The 12,836-nt window shown below is 39.0% G+C and overlaps 1 protein-coding gene across 14 annotated transcripts in view; it reads left to right on the top strand.

Annotated features, from left to right (window-relative positions):
• TBL1XR1 (TBL1X/Y related 1) overlaps positions 1–12,836 on the top strand; it is a 180,876-nt gene that overhangs the window by 110,290 nt on the left and 57,750 nt on the right. Inside the window, exon 4 of one of the 14 annotated variants that reach the window (XR_015133749.1) lies at positions 508–646. The exons of the other annotated variants lie outside the window; for them this stretch is intronic. The gene's annotated coding sequence lies outside the window, so the exon portion shown is untranslated. Of the gene's footprint in view, positions 1–507; positions 647–12,836 lie in introns of those variants that run through there. 14 annotated transcript variants of the gene reach the window in all.

Raw genomic sequence — 12,836 nt, 5'->3', positions numbered from 1 at the left:
GGTTGGATGGCATCACTGACTTGATGGACTTGAGTTTGAGTGAACTCCCAGAGTTGGTGATGGACAGGGAGGCCTGGCGCGTTGCGATTCATGGGGTCACAAAGAGTCGGACGTGACTGAGCGACTGAACTGAACTGAGTGGATGAGATCCTTAGTTGAAGGAGTGGAGTGAAGGTCAAAGGGCTAAAAAGAAGTCCGCTATATACTGTTAGAGCAGGAAGAAAAATCAGTGAAATGGACAGAATCAGAAAGTCACGTTGGAAGTTTAAAGTTTTGTTTTTTTTTTTAATCTTAAATTCTGGAAATGGCAAGTAGTATGAAATAATGAAGGCATATGAAGACCTGTTGAATTTGGGGGTGATTAGTAACAAAGTTCTTTAGAGTCCATAAAATTTTAACAAGAACAAAAACATTTTCTTCTTTATATACTTAAACATATTCTTTTACTTAAATGCATTAGATATACGTTTTGTCATGTACTCTTTCTTTTGCTTCCTCCCCCATCAGTTCAGTTCAGTTGCTCAGTCGTGTCCAACTCTTTGCGACCCCATGGACTGCAGCATGCCAGGCTTCCCTGTCTATCACCAACTCCCAGAACCTGCTCAGACTCATGTCCATCCAGTTGGTGATGCCATCCAGCCGTCTCATCCTTTTTCGTCCCCTTCTCCTCCTGCCTCAGTCTTTCCCAGCATCAGGGTCTTTTCTAACAAGTCAGCTCTTCATATCAAGTGGCCAAAGTGTTGGAGCTTCAGCTCCATGAGTTTATTGTTTTTAATGACTTTACAATCCATGAATATCATGAATGTACCACGATCTTGTTTTGATTCTTCCCCTTAATGGGCATTCACTATACTAACCTTTTTGCCATTAAAACCCAGTCTTCTTATATAAACATCCTTAGGAATTTGTGTTTTTACCTCTCTGTATTGTACAGTATACATCTTAGTTGAACTCTGTGACATTACAACTGTGTGACCACATTTGAACAAAAAACAAAAAAGGCAAATTCTTCTTTTTCCAGTCTAATATTTTTACTTTTAATAAGAATTGCCAGATTGTTTTCCAAGGATTTTTTTCTTTTTTACATTTCCACTTGCACTACATGGGGATAACGTTGTATTTTTCAATTGAATATAATGTTTGGTCATTTAAATCTGTGCCTTTTTTGTTCATTTCCTTTGTAAATATTTAAAAATTTTTGGTCTTTTAAGTAGAGTGTTTTCTCATCTCTATTTATAGGTGTGTATTACTGGAGCAGAGAAAAGCTGTTGTTTTTTATTGGCCACTACTATATTAAATTCCTTTATGAAGGGCTGGTGATATTTGCTAATAATATAATATATCTAGAAGACCCAACAGCTTCTGTGATGGAGACTACTTTTTCTCTTTCGTATCTTTTTCTACTACTTCTTCAGTCAGCACAGAACAATAGGATGAATAAAAATAAAGGTTTTTGAAGTGAGCAAAAAAACAGAAAGTCCTAATAATTTTTACCGAAGAAGTAAAGCCACCTGAAATTAAGGGGCTTTGAGTGAGATAGAATCCTTACAAAGTTTTTGAAAATCGGTAACTGCGAATTTGAGAAGGAAGTTAAAAATGTAGTAAAACGATTGCAAAATACCTCAGAGGAACAAAATAGTTTTAGACACCAAAATAGTTAAATGTCATGATGATAGCATTTGTGTTGAAATGTCTGATCTGCATGAAAATGGAGGGAATGGAGATACAGTTCAGGTGAATGATGTGGAATTGGAGGATACTGAGAAGCTGGAGTAATGTGAGATGGTCTTGAAAACCCGTTCAGTTATAGAAACTGAGTAGATCAAAGATATAAGGAGTTTACAGTGAAAAACTAGCACCAGGGCTTCCCTGGTAGCTTAGTGGTAAAGAACCCACCTGCCAGTGCAGGTAGATGAAAGAGACACAGGTTCGATCCCTGGGTCGGGAACATCTGGAGAAGGAAATGGCAACCCACTCCAGTATTCTTACCCAGAGAATCCCATGGACAGAGGCGCCTGGCGGGCTACAGTCCATGGGGTCGCATAGAGTTGGCCACACTGAAGTGACTTAGCACGAACACAGTGAAAAAGAGGGTGTGTGTACTTTGTTTTGTTTACAGTTACAGGATTTAAAGATTTTGAAATATGTAGTGTGATGCAAGCATGGTTTGTATGACATGGGGAACTTGTTAAGATAGACATGCCTGGGCTGTATGTCTTACTTGCTAAAACTTAATTAAGACTTTTCCTGGTAGGCACAAAATTTATAACATTACTTTGAAGCAGCTGCACAGGTGATTTTGACACATCACACTAAGTAAGACTGTTAGGCTAGAAATTGGAACGCGGCCTTTTTCCCTTCATACATAGTGTCACGGTCCCCCGCACCTCACCCCACCCCAAAGAAATGGAGATACAAGTTACTGAAATTGAGAGAGTAGTAGAGATCAGTATTGGAGTAGATGAGAGGGAACACTGAATTTTAATCATCATTGGAGATCATTGTTTGGTCTTTTTAAAACATCACTGACCTACTGGGAAACATTTATTCATTTGGTCAACAGTCAATCATTGGGTGTCTTTTATGAATCAAACTGTTATTTCAGGCACAATAGTAGTGAATGTTAAGGATTAAGTGTCTGCTGTCATATAGCTTGCATTTTTTAGTGAACACAAATAAACTGTCATTCCTAGAGTTCAGTACTTGTTAACTGAATCACCATGATGTTTGAAAAATCTAACGTACCCTATGGATCATCCTATTATATGATCCAGTATTGTTTCTGTAGAGTAGTGGTCTATGTAAATAAAAAATTAATTTTGAAATGAACATTTTCATTTGCTGCTGTTACCTCTTGCTGCTTTTTTACTATTCTTTTAAGTATCACTCTGAAAGCTTCCTTTACCTCTAATGTAAGAGAAGACAAAAAAGAGGTAAACCCATTTCCATCACATAATGGAAATGAGGAACATTCTTTCAGTTCTGGCAGTCTTGAGTTTCAACACAATATGCTTCTTCAATATAGAACAGTCCAAAGGGAAATAATTCCAGACTCCTCCCTACTGGCTGTGAATAGATTGAAAACCTTTCCAAAGTTAGATAACCCTGTGATAACTGATTGAGTACCCAGAAACTCAGAAAGGGGATGAAGTTCTTTGTTTGATCTTCTTGCTCTTCCTCTCTCAGCCCATATCTCTGTATAAGTTTTGGAAATAGCAGATGCTTTGTTTTCATCTCCATTTTGCAGTCACTGTTTTCATGGTTTCAGTTTTGCATACTACTCACACCTAATACTAGAACCATCCCTCTTAGTTTTTTTTTTTTAACCAGTTTTTTAAAGAGAAAATGATTGTGTATTTACACGTAAATGTTTTGAGGTTTTAATTAATACTAGTTAGTTAGTTCATTCACTCAGCCGTGTCTGACTCTTTGCGACCCCATGAATCGCAGCACACCAGGCCTTACATGCAGAGTACATCATGAGAAATGCCGGGCTGGAAGAAGCACAAGCTAGAATCAAGATTTCCAGGAGAAGTATCAATAACCTCAGATATGCAAATGACACCACCCTTATGGCAGAGAGTGAAGAGGAACTAAAAAGCCTCTTGATGAAAGTGAAAGAGGAGAGTGAAAAAGTTGGCTTAAAGCTCAACATTCAGAAAACTAAGATCATGGCATCTGGTCCTATCACTTCATGGCAAATAGATGGGGAAACAGTGGAAACAGGGTCAGACTTTATTTTTTGGGGCTCCAAAATCACTGCAGATGGTGATTGCAGCCATGAAATTAAAAGACGCTTACTCCTTGAAAAGAAAGTTATGACCAACCTAGATAGCATATTCAAAAGCAGAGGCATTACTTTGCCAACAAAGGTTCGTCTAGTCAAGGCTTTGGTTTTTCCAGTGGTCATGTATGGATGTGAGAGTTGGACTGTGAAGAAAGCTGAGTGCCGAAGAATTGATGCTTTTGAAGTGTGGTGTTGGAGAAGACTCTTGAGAGTCCCTTGGACTGCAAGGAGATCCAACCAATTCATTCTGAAGGAGATCAGCCCTGGGATTTCTTTGGAATGAATAATTAATATTAGGGCAACCTAAACCAGGAGGGGAAAACTCTCCTGTTCCCTTAAGCTCTAAAGCCTATGATTCCTAATATTTTATATATTATAGATTGTATCAATTAACAGTTATTTTGTATCAGCAGGCCCAAAGAAAATTCTGCTCTAAAAAGTAAGTTTAGTTATGTAATTGAGGTTAAAATAAAGATTTTTTTTCCTGATTTGTGTTTTATTTATTATAATTTATATTTTGAGCTTTTAGGTCATTTGTTGTTTAACCACTGAGTCGTGTTTGACTCTCTTGTGACCCCACGGACTGTAGCTTGACAGGCTCCTCTGCCCATGGAATTTTCCAGGCAAGCGTACTGGAGTGGGTTGCTGTTTCTTTCTCCAGGGGATCTTCCCAACCCAGGGATCAAACTCATGTCTCCTGCATTGTCTGGTGGATTCTTTACCACTGAGTCACCAGGGAAGCCCTTTAGGTCAGTAGAGTACCTATAAAATACCTAAAAACCTTGCAGTAGAATGAATATAGGTATGATTTGTGGGAACAGTTTTAGTCTTAAAAACTTATATGACTTGGTTCAAATGCTCATTGTTTCTAACATATGTATTCATTTTCATATAACATTTTATTTGTAACATTGTTTTCATAATGATTACTCTTATAACTATAGGTATTTTAATTGAAGTTGAGTGGTTTTGACGTATGCCCTGAAAAACTGTTTTCTTTTTTAAATTTTTTTTAAGAATGTTTCCTTTTCCTTTAGTTCAGAGAATTGTATAAGAAAATTCTGCTCTAAAGAGTAAGTTTAGTTGTATAATTGTGGTTAAAAACAAAGATTAAATATCTGTTTGCTGCTGCTGCTAAGTCGCTTCAGTCGTGTCTGACTCTATGCGACCCCATAGACGGCAGCCCACCAGGCTCCCCCGTCCCTGGGATTCTCCAGGCAAGAACACTGGAGTGGGTTGCCATTTCCTTCTCCACTGAGTGAGGTACCATCGCCTTCTCTGAAATATCTGTTTACCATATGGTAATCAAGGTTTTTTTTTTTTTTTTTTACTATACTAATAATTGGGGCTTCCCTGTGGCTCAGAGGTTAAAGCCTCTGCCTGCAATGCGGGAGACCTGGGTTCGATCCCTGGGTCAGGAAGATCCCCTGGAGAAGGAAATGGTAACCCACTCCAGTATTCTTGCCTGCAGAATCCCATGGACGGAGAAGCCTGGTAGGCTACAGTCCACAGGGTCGCAAAGAGTCAGACACGACTGAGCGACTTCACTTTCACTTTCAATAAAGCTTACTGCCAACTCCTTAATATTTTCAGTGGAGATCAAAGTGATTCTGAAGTTGATGTCTCTGTGTGAAGACAGTATTTTCTTTTCCCTAAATGTAATAATTCCTTCTTCAAGAAAGAGATGAAGTTGGGAGCAATGAGAAGAAAAGCACTCTTACCCTCTAATTTGTGCCTTAGGGGTGGGTGTGTGTGTGTGTGAGCTATTTATTGGTGGGGGGGTGTTAGCTATTTATTGAGGCTTTGTGTGTGTGTGTGTTTTAGCTATTTATTGAGTAGCCAGCATGCCTTTGCATCATATTGAGGGAAGCAGGCTGTTCTTATACCTGTACTTGAGAAGCAGAAAATTGATCAGCAGTTTGATAGTCAGTCTGCTGAAATGGAGTGTGTCTAGATAAATTTATACCAAGTTGTCTTCTCTGCAGTTGTTTACTTTTCAGAGAAAGGAGCGTCAGGTCCAGGACTTCATATTCAAATCAAGGTCAGAAAACTAGGATGCATGTTGAGTGTGAAATAAGTCATTGTTTTGTCTTTACACTCACTGTCCTCATTCTTATAGATTTCCCTGTCCTTCACATTCATTTTATGGAGAAAACACTAGGCTCTAACTGTTACAGTGGTCTGGAAAAGATGAAAGCTTGATGAGAAACTGGAAGAGGGAAAGAGAGTTAAAATTGTTATTTTTTTCTCCCTAATGACATTTTCAGATGGTTGCTTTTAAACAGAATCCAAGCAAGATCTGCACACTGCTTTTGGTTGCTAAATTCCAGTCTCTTCCACCTATTGGTAGAAATAAATTTGTCTTGTCAAATTCCTCACATTCTTGATTTGGCTAGTCATATGGCTTTGCTGATGGCTCAGATGGTAAAGAATCTGCCTGCCTTGCAGGAGACCTGGGTTTGATCCCTGGGTTGGGAAGATCTCCTGGAGTAGGGCATGGCAACCCACTCCAGTACTCTTGCCTAGAGAATCCCCATGGACAGAGGAGCCTGGAGGGCTACAGTCACAAAGAGTTGGACACGACTGAGCCACTAAGCACAGCACATCCTTGTGGAATTACTGATACATTCTGCTGTCCTCCTGTAACTTCTTTAAAGTGATAGTTAAGAGGTGTGGTGAAATTCACTTTTCTTTGATCATGAAGTCCTTTTTTCTTCCTTCTGCCTCACCTGGAGGCATGGACCATCTGGTTGTGTCACTTTTTGTGGTGTTGATGTTGATAAGTGAATTCAGTTATAGTTAGTCTAATACATCCATTATAAAATTCCACATTGGATTTCCCCCTGGTGGTCATAGTGCCATTAATGATTGTTGCCTACATTTTAATTTTCTTAGGGATAGAAAATTGTTGTTTTTAAAATCCTATCATTGTTTTTGCATTGATTAGATGGAATTCTGTAAAGAAGGGCTCTTCCTAGTCAAGTACTGGGATATTCTGAAACAGAACTTTCACAACAAAAGCAGGGTATGTGCTTGAGTTGTTTTAGTTACCAGTTTTTATACTGATGAATTGGTGATGCCCTTTGAATGTGACCAGTGATGTGAAATATATTTTTAATTTTTATAATCGCATGGATTAAGAACTATTTTTGAGGTGTTTTAATCCATTGTGGTTCCTGTCTCCTTTTGACATGACCCACGTGGCCTTTGGTTGTTTCCTTTATGTTCCAGGTTTTCTGTTTCAGTCCTGGAATTGGTCATTCCTCTAAAGCGGTTTTATTTCTATTTAGAGACTGCAATCAAAGCATGGAGTGCTATTTACTACTAGGTTATCATTAGTTGCTGTGAGGCCTTTTTAGAACAAGGAAATAAATGCGTATGTTTTAGTAGGAGAAATAAATCACAAATTCTTGCTTATATTTCAGTTCAAATTTAAGCTTACTCTAAGGTTTTAAAGCTTGATTTGTATTGTATGATTTTATTAAAAATATATCTGCATCATAAACATTAAAATAATTTTTTTAACTACATTCCATCAGATAAGAGATTTTTTAATAAAAGTAAAATGACCACACTTATTTATTATTTAAAAAAAAGTGTTCCCTGGGATAATGCGACATGTTTATCCTCTGTCTTCTCATACTCCCTAGCATACTGCAGTGTATCCTTAAGGGGTAGCCAGCTTGAGGTACACAGAGTAGTATAGCATGAAGAGAAGATGAGAAGATTTTTACTGCTGCCCTATTTGTATATATTTTTTCTTTTGGAAATTTTTGGATGTATTTAACATAATTTCTTATTTGTTACATATTTATAAAAATATTCAAATTAATAATACTAATAGAATTACTATAATAAGACTACAGAAAGCAATTTAAACTTTTTTTGTGATTTTTTTTTTGGTCTCTAGGTTACATCCCTTAGGGATATATGCAATCAAAATACTACTTCAAAGTGTATTAGTTTTCTTTTAAGATTATAAATAATTTCACCAGTTTACAAAAATAAAGATTTATTTTCCAATCTCTGCGTGTAGATAATGTGGGCCGACTGTGGCTCTGTTTTGTGTCTTCTTATTTGGAGATCCAAGCTTTTGGAACAGACCCCATGTACGACATGTTCATTCTTGTGGCAGAAGAAAAGAGTAAGAGCACTGGCAGATACTTCTAATACCTCTTAAAGCTGTGATTGATCAGCTCATCCACTCAATTTATGTCATATAACTAAGGTCCAAGTTGTTGGAGTGGGGATGAATTAGCTATTGCAGGAAAGGAGAAGAGTTATTAAATTAAAAACATTTTATTTTTTATTTTTGGCTGTGCTGGGTCTTCTTTTAACTTCTTCAACTAGGCCTTTTCTATAGTTGGGGTGAGCAGGGGGCTCCTGTTTGCTGCAGGATGTAGGCTTCTCATTGTGGTGGCTTCTCTCGTTGTGGAGCATAGACTCAAGGGCATGTGGGCTTCAGTAGTTGTGGCTCCTGGGCTTGAGAGCCCAGGCTCAATAGTTGTGGCATATGGGCTTAGTTGCTCCTGGCACGTGGGACCTTCCTAGACCAGGGGTCGAACCTGTGTCCCCTGCATTGGCAGGTAAAATTTTTCTTTTACCACCACACCACCTGGGAATGTCCTTATAAAAATAGAAAGTTTGGACACAGACGTAGAGGAAGAACAGCGTGAAGAGCCACATGGAGATATGGCAAGGTGGCTTGAGTAATGCATCCAGGAGCCAAGGAACCTAGGAGAGAGACTTCCTTAGCACCTTTAGAAGGAGCATTGCCCTGCCAACACCTTGATGCTTGGACTTCTGACTTCCAAAACTGTAAGGCAGTAAATTTCTGCTGTAATCCACCTTGCGTGTGGTACCTAGTTATGGCAGGCCCAGGAAACTAGTACAGTGCCAGGGATGGACAGTGCTGTCCAGTTTGGCTTCACTGTAAGGGCATAGGAAGAAATATAAGCTCTACCTTTAGGCTGATATATCAGAAGGGACTTTATTGTTGGAGTAGAGAATTTTGGACTTTGCTAAAGGTGTCTTAAAATAGAAGTTCTATAGTCAGGGCTAGAAGAAACTAGCTTGAGGGCACTTTATTCTTTTAACCTTTATTGTTTAATAATAGAGTAGTCTTAACTACTGAGGAGATGGAGATGGATGGATGCTCTGTTTAACGTACCTTCAGATTTGTTGTCCTTTTAAGCTCTTAAAAGCTGCCACATAGTTGAGTTCTGTCTAAGCTGGGGTTCTTGATTAAACCACTCACCACTAAATTTTATGGTTTATTTGTTAGGGGAGTTTTGAAAGTTAGGTATTGTGGGTTGAATTATGTTCCTTCAAAGATGTGTGGAAGTTATAACGCTTGATACTGGTGAATGTGATCTTACTTGGAAATAAAGTTCTTGCAGATATAATTAAGATGAGGTCTTTAGGGTGAGTCATTTTCCCACTGTGACAGATGTCCTTATAAAAAGTGGGAGATTTAAACACAGATTAAAAAGATGGAAACAAGAATTAGATTGCCACAAGTCAAGAAATGCCTGGGGCCACTACCCAAAACTGGAAGAGGCAAGGGGACATCTTCCTGTAGAACCGTCGAGAGTACACGACCCTGCCAAAAACGCGATTTCAGACTTTCAGCCTCCATAACCAAGACCATACACTTGTGTTGTTTTTAGCTACTCAGTTTGTGGCACCTTGTTATAGCCGCCCTAGGGAACTGATACAGAAGGACACATGGATGTTGAAAGTGCTTTCTCTGTGATCTGAAGAGCTGCTTTTAAGTCATCACATTTTGCACAGATTATCGGATTGCTTTCAATAGGGTGAACAAGGGCTTCCCAAACTTTGCTGTGTATTGTATTCACCTGGAAATCTTTCATAAATACTACTGTCTGGCTCCCACCTCCAGAGATTCTGGTTTAATTAGTATAGGATGCTACATAGACAGCAGGCTTTTTCGGGGTTCCCCAGATGACATAATGTACAGCAGATTTGGAAAACCGGAGGGCTAAACCTTCTACCTTAGTCAGACATTGTCCCAGCTCACCCTGAACATATAGTTTTGTGTTCATTTAGTTATTAGCCTCTGCTGCTGCTACTGCTGCTAAGTCACTTCAGTCGTGTCCGACTCTGTGCGACCCCATAGACGGTAGCCCACCAGGCTCCCCCGTCCCTGGGATTCTCCAGGCAAGAACACTGGAGTGGGTTGCCATTTCCTTCTCCAACGCATGAAAGTGAAAAGTGAAAGTGAAGTTGCTCAGTCATGTCCAACTCTGTGCAGCCCCACGGACTGGAGCCTACCAGGCTCCTCCACCCATGACATTTTCCAGGCAAGAGTACTGGAGTGGGTTGCCATTGCCTTCTCCATTATTAGCCTCTAGGTAATTCCAATCCCAAAGAAAGGCAATGCCAAAGAATGCTCAAACTACCGCACAATTGCAGTCATTTCACACGCTAGTAAAGTAATGCTCAAAATTCTCCAAGCCAGGCTTCAGCAGTATGTGAACCGTGGACTTCCAGATGTTCAAGCTGGTTTTAGAAAAGGCAGAGGAACGAGAGATCAAATTGCCAACATCCGCTGGATCATGGAAAAAGCAAGAGAATTCCAGAAAAACATCTATTTCTGCTTTATTGACTATGCCAAAGCCTTTGGCTGCGTGGATCACAATAAACTGTGGAAAATTCTGAAAGAGATGGGAATACCAGACCACCTGACCTGCCTTTTGAGAAACCTGTATGCAGGTCAGGAAGCAACAGTTAGAACTGGACATGGAACAACAGACTGGTTCCAAATAGGAAAAGGAGTACATCAAGACTGTATATTGTCACCCTGCTTATTTAACTTCTATGCAGAGTACATTATGAGAAACGCTGGGCTGGAAGAAGTACAAGCTGGAATCAAGATTTCTGGGAGAAATCTCAATAACCTCAGATATGCAGATGATACCACCCTTAGGGCAGAAAGTGAAGAGGAACTAAAAAGCCTCTTGATGAAAGTGAAGGTGGAGAGTGAAAAAGTTGGCTTAAAGCTCAACATTCAGAAAACGAAGATCATGGCATCCGGTCCCATCACTTCATGGGAAATAGATGGGGAAACAGTGGAAACAGGGTCAGACTTTATTTTTGGGGGCTCCAAAATCACTGCAGATGGTGACTGCAGCCATGAAATTAAAAGACGCTTACTCCTTGGAAGGAAAGTTATGTCCAACCTAGATAGCATATTCAAAAGCAGAGACATTACTTTGCCAACAAAGGTCCGTCTAGTCAAGGCTTTGGTTTTTCCAGTGGTCATGTATGGATGTGAGAGTTGGACTGTGAAGAAAGCTGAGCGCCGAAGAATTGATGCTTTTGAAGTGTGGTGTTGGAGAAGACTCTTGAGAGTCCCTTGGACTGCAAGGAGATCCAACCAGTCCATTCTAAAGGAGATCAATCCTGAGTGTTCTTTGGAAGGACTGATTCTAAAGCTGAAACTCCAATCCTTTGGCCACCTCATTCGAACAGTTGACTCATTGGAAAAGACTCTGATGCTGGGAGGGATTGGGGGCAGGGGGAGAAGGGGACAACAGAGGATGAGATGGCTGGTTGGCATCACCGACTCGATAGACGTGAGTTTGAGTGAACTCCGGGAGTTGGTGATGGACAGGGAGGCCTGGCATGCTGCAATTCATGGGGACGCAAAGAGTCGGACATGACTGAGCGACCGAACTGATCTGAATACACTACTCCTTTATTAACCTCTAGGTGACACACTACACCTCCCCCAAGTTCCTTTGTGTCTTGGCCTTTTTTTTTTTTTTTAATGTAGTGTTCTGTTCTGTTCTTGCCAGCTCATTAGGCATGTGATTATATTCATCTTTATATGTGATGAATTATTTATAAAGCCTAAGATTTATATTATTTGCAGTTATTTACAAAGTCTATTATTTATAAATTGTAAGATGTCTATTTGTATTAAAACACCAATCAGATTTTAAAAGTTTCTGAGACATAATGCATATATGTTTTTGAAGGTTGAATTATATGTTACATAAGTTGCCGGTAAATGAAAAACAAATTTACATTTGTGTTGAAATAGACTTGTATTTTATTAATCATACAAGTAGTATCATTACTCATACCATTATTGACCATTTCTTAAAAGATTGTATTAGGAATGATAAATTGAAGGAAGTCCTGAGAGCAGCCATTTCTTCTCTTGTCTTGGTCTCCCACTTTATATCACTTTTTCACATTGTTAGATGACAAAGTGTGTAAGGTCCACCATCTGTAAATATATTCTGGGTTAGTAATTTCTCCATAAGAAATTTGAAGAATTTTTGTCCATGTGATAGTCTTAAAATAGCATACACAACATAGTTTAGATGATCTGAGTGGCCACTTTTAAGACGGTTTATTTAATCCTGTAATAGACATTGCACATATAGTACTTTGGTATTGCTAGGTAATTTTTTTTTTTTCAAGTTTTAGTTGGAAGTGCTATCAGTTAAGGACTATCAATAGTGTTTTTATTTATATTTTGGTAATACAATAAAAACCAACTCTTGGGACTAGTGTGTTACTTTGTTTTCTTGTAGAAGGTACTTGATAACTACTCAAATTTGAGAAATTCTGAGTTAAGGCAGTGTATTTATGCATTTGTTATAATGCATAAATTGGAAAGCAGGACATCAAGCCATTGTTATTTATTAGCATTTTGTTATATAAAGACTGAAAGACAGGCTAGCTTCATGTTTCAGTTGGTGGGGAAGAGATTTCTCTTAACATAAATGATGAGGTTGAGCAGACATGCAGGATGGTGGGAGTCCACACCATTAGAGGAAGAAGTGTGTTATGGTGGCAGTGCTCCCTTCCCACAGCCTCCACGCCTTTTGAACAGCTTTTCATGAAAGAATTTGGTAAAAAGTGGAACATGACCTAGAATTTGTCTGTGAAGACTGTTCTGTCCAGTATAATTCTTTGTATTAATAGATTTATGTAGTTACTGCATTCAATACCTAGAACAGTGCCAGACTTGTATTAGCACTCAGTAAATGTTGAATGAGGGACAAACTGAATT

The sequence above is a fragment of the Bos grunniens genome, chromosome 1 (assembly GCF_055505025.1).
Source record: "Bos grunniens cultivar Pamir isolate PY7600 chromosome 1, Bosgru_T2T1.0, whole genome shotgun sequence".
Classification (NCBI taxonomy): Eukaryota; Metazoa; Chordata; class Mammalia; order Artiodactyla; family Bovidae; genus Bos; species Bos grunniens.
This window is presented reverse-complemented; position numbering and strand designations above follow the sequence as displayed.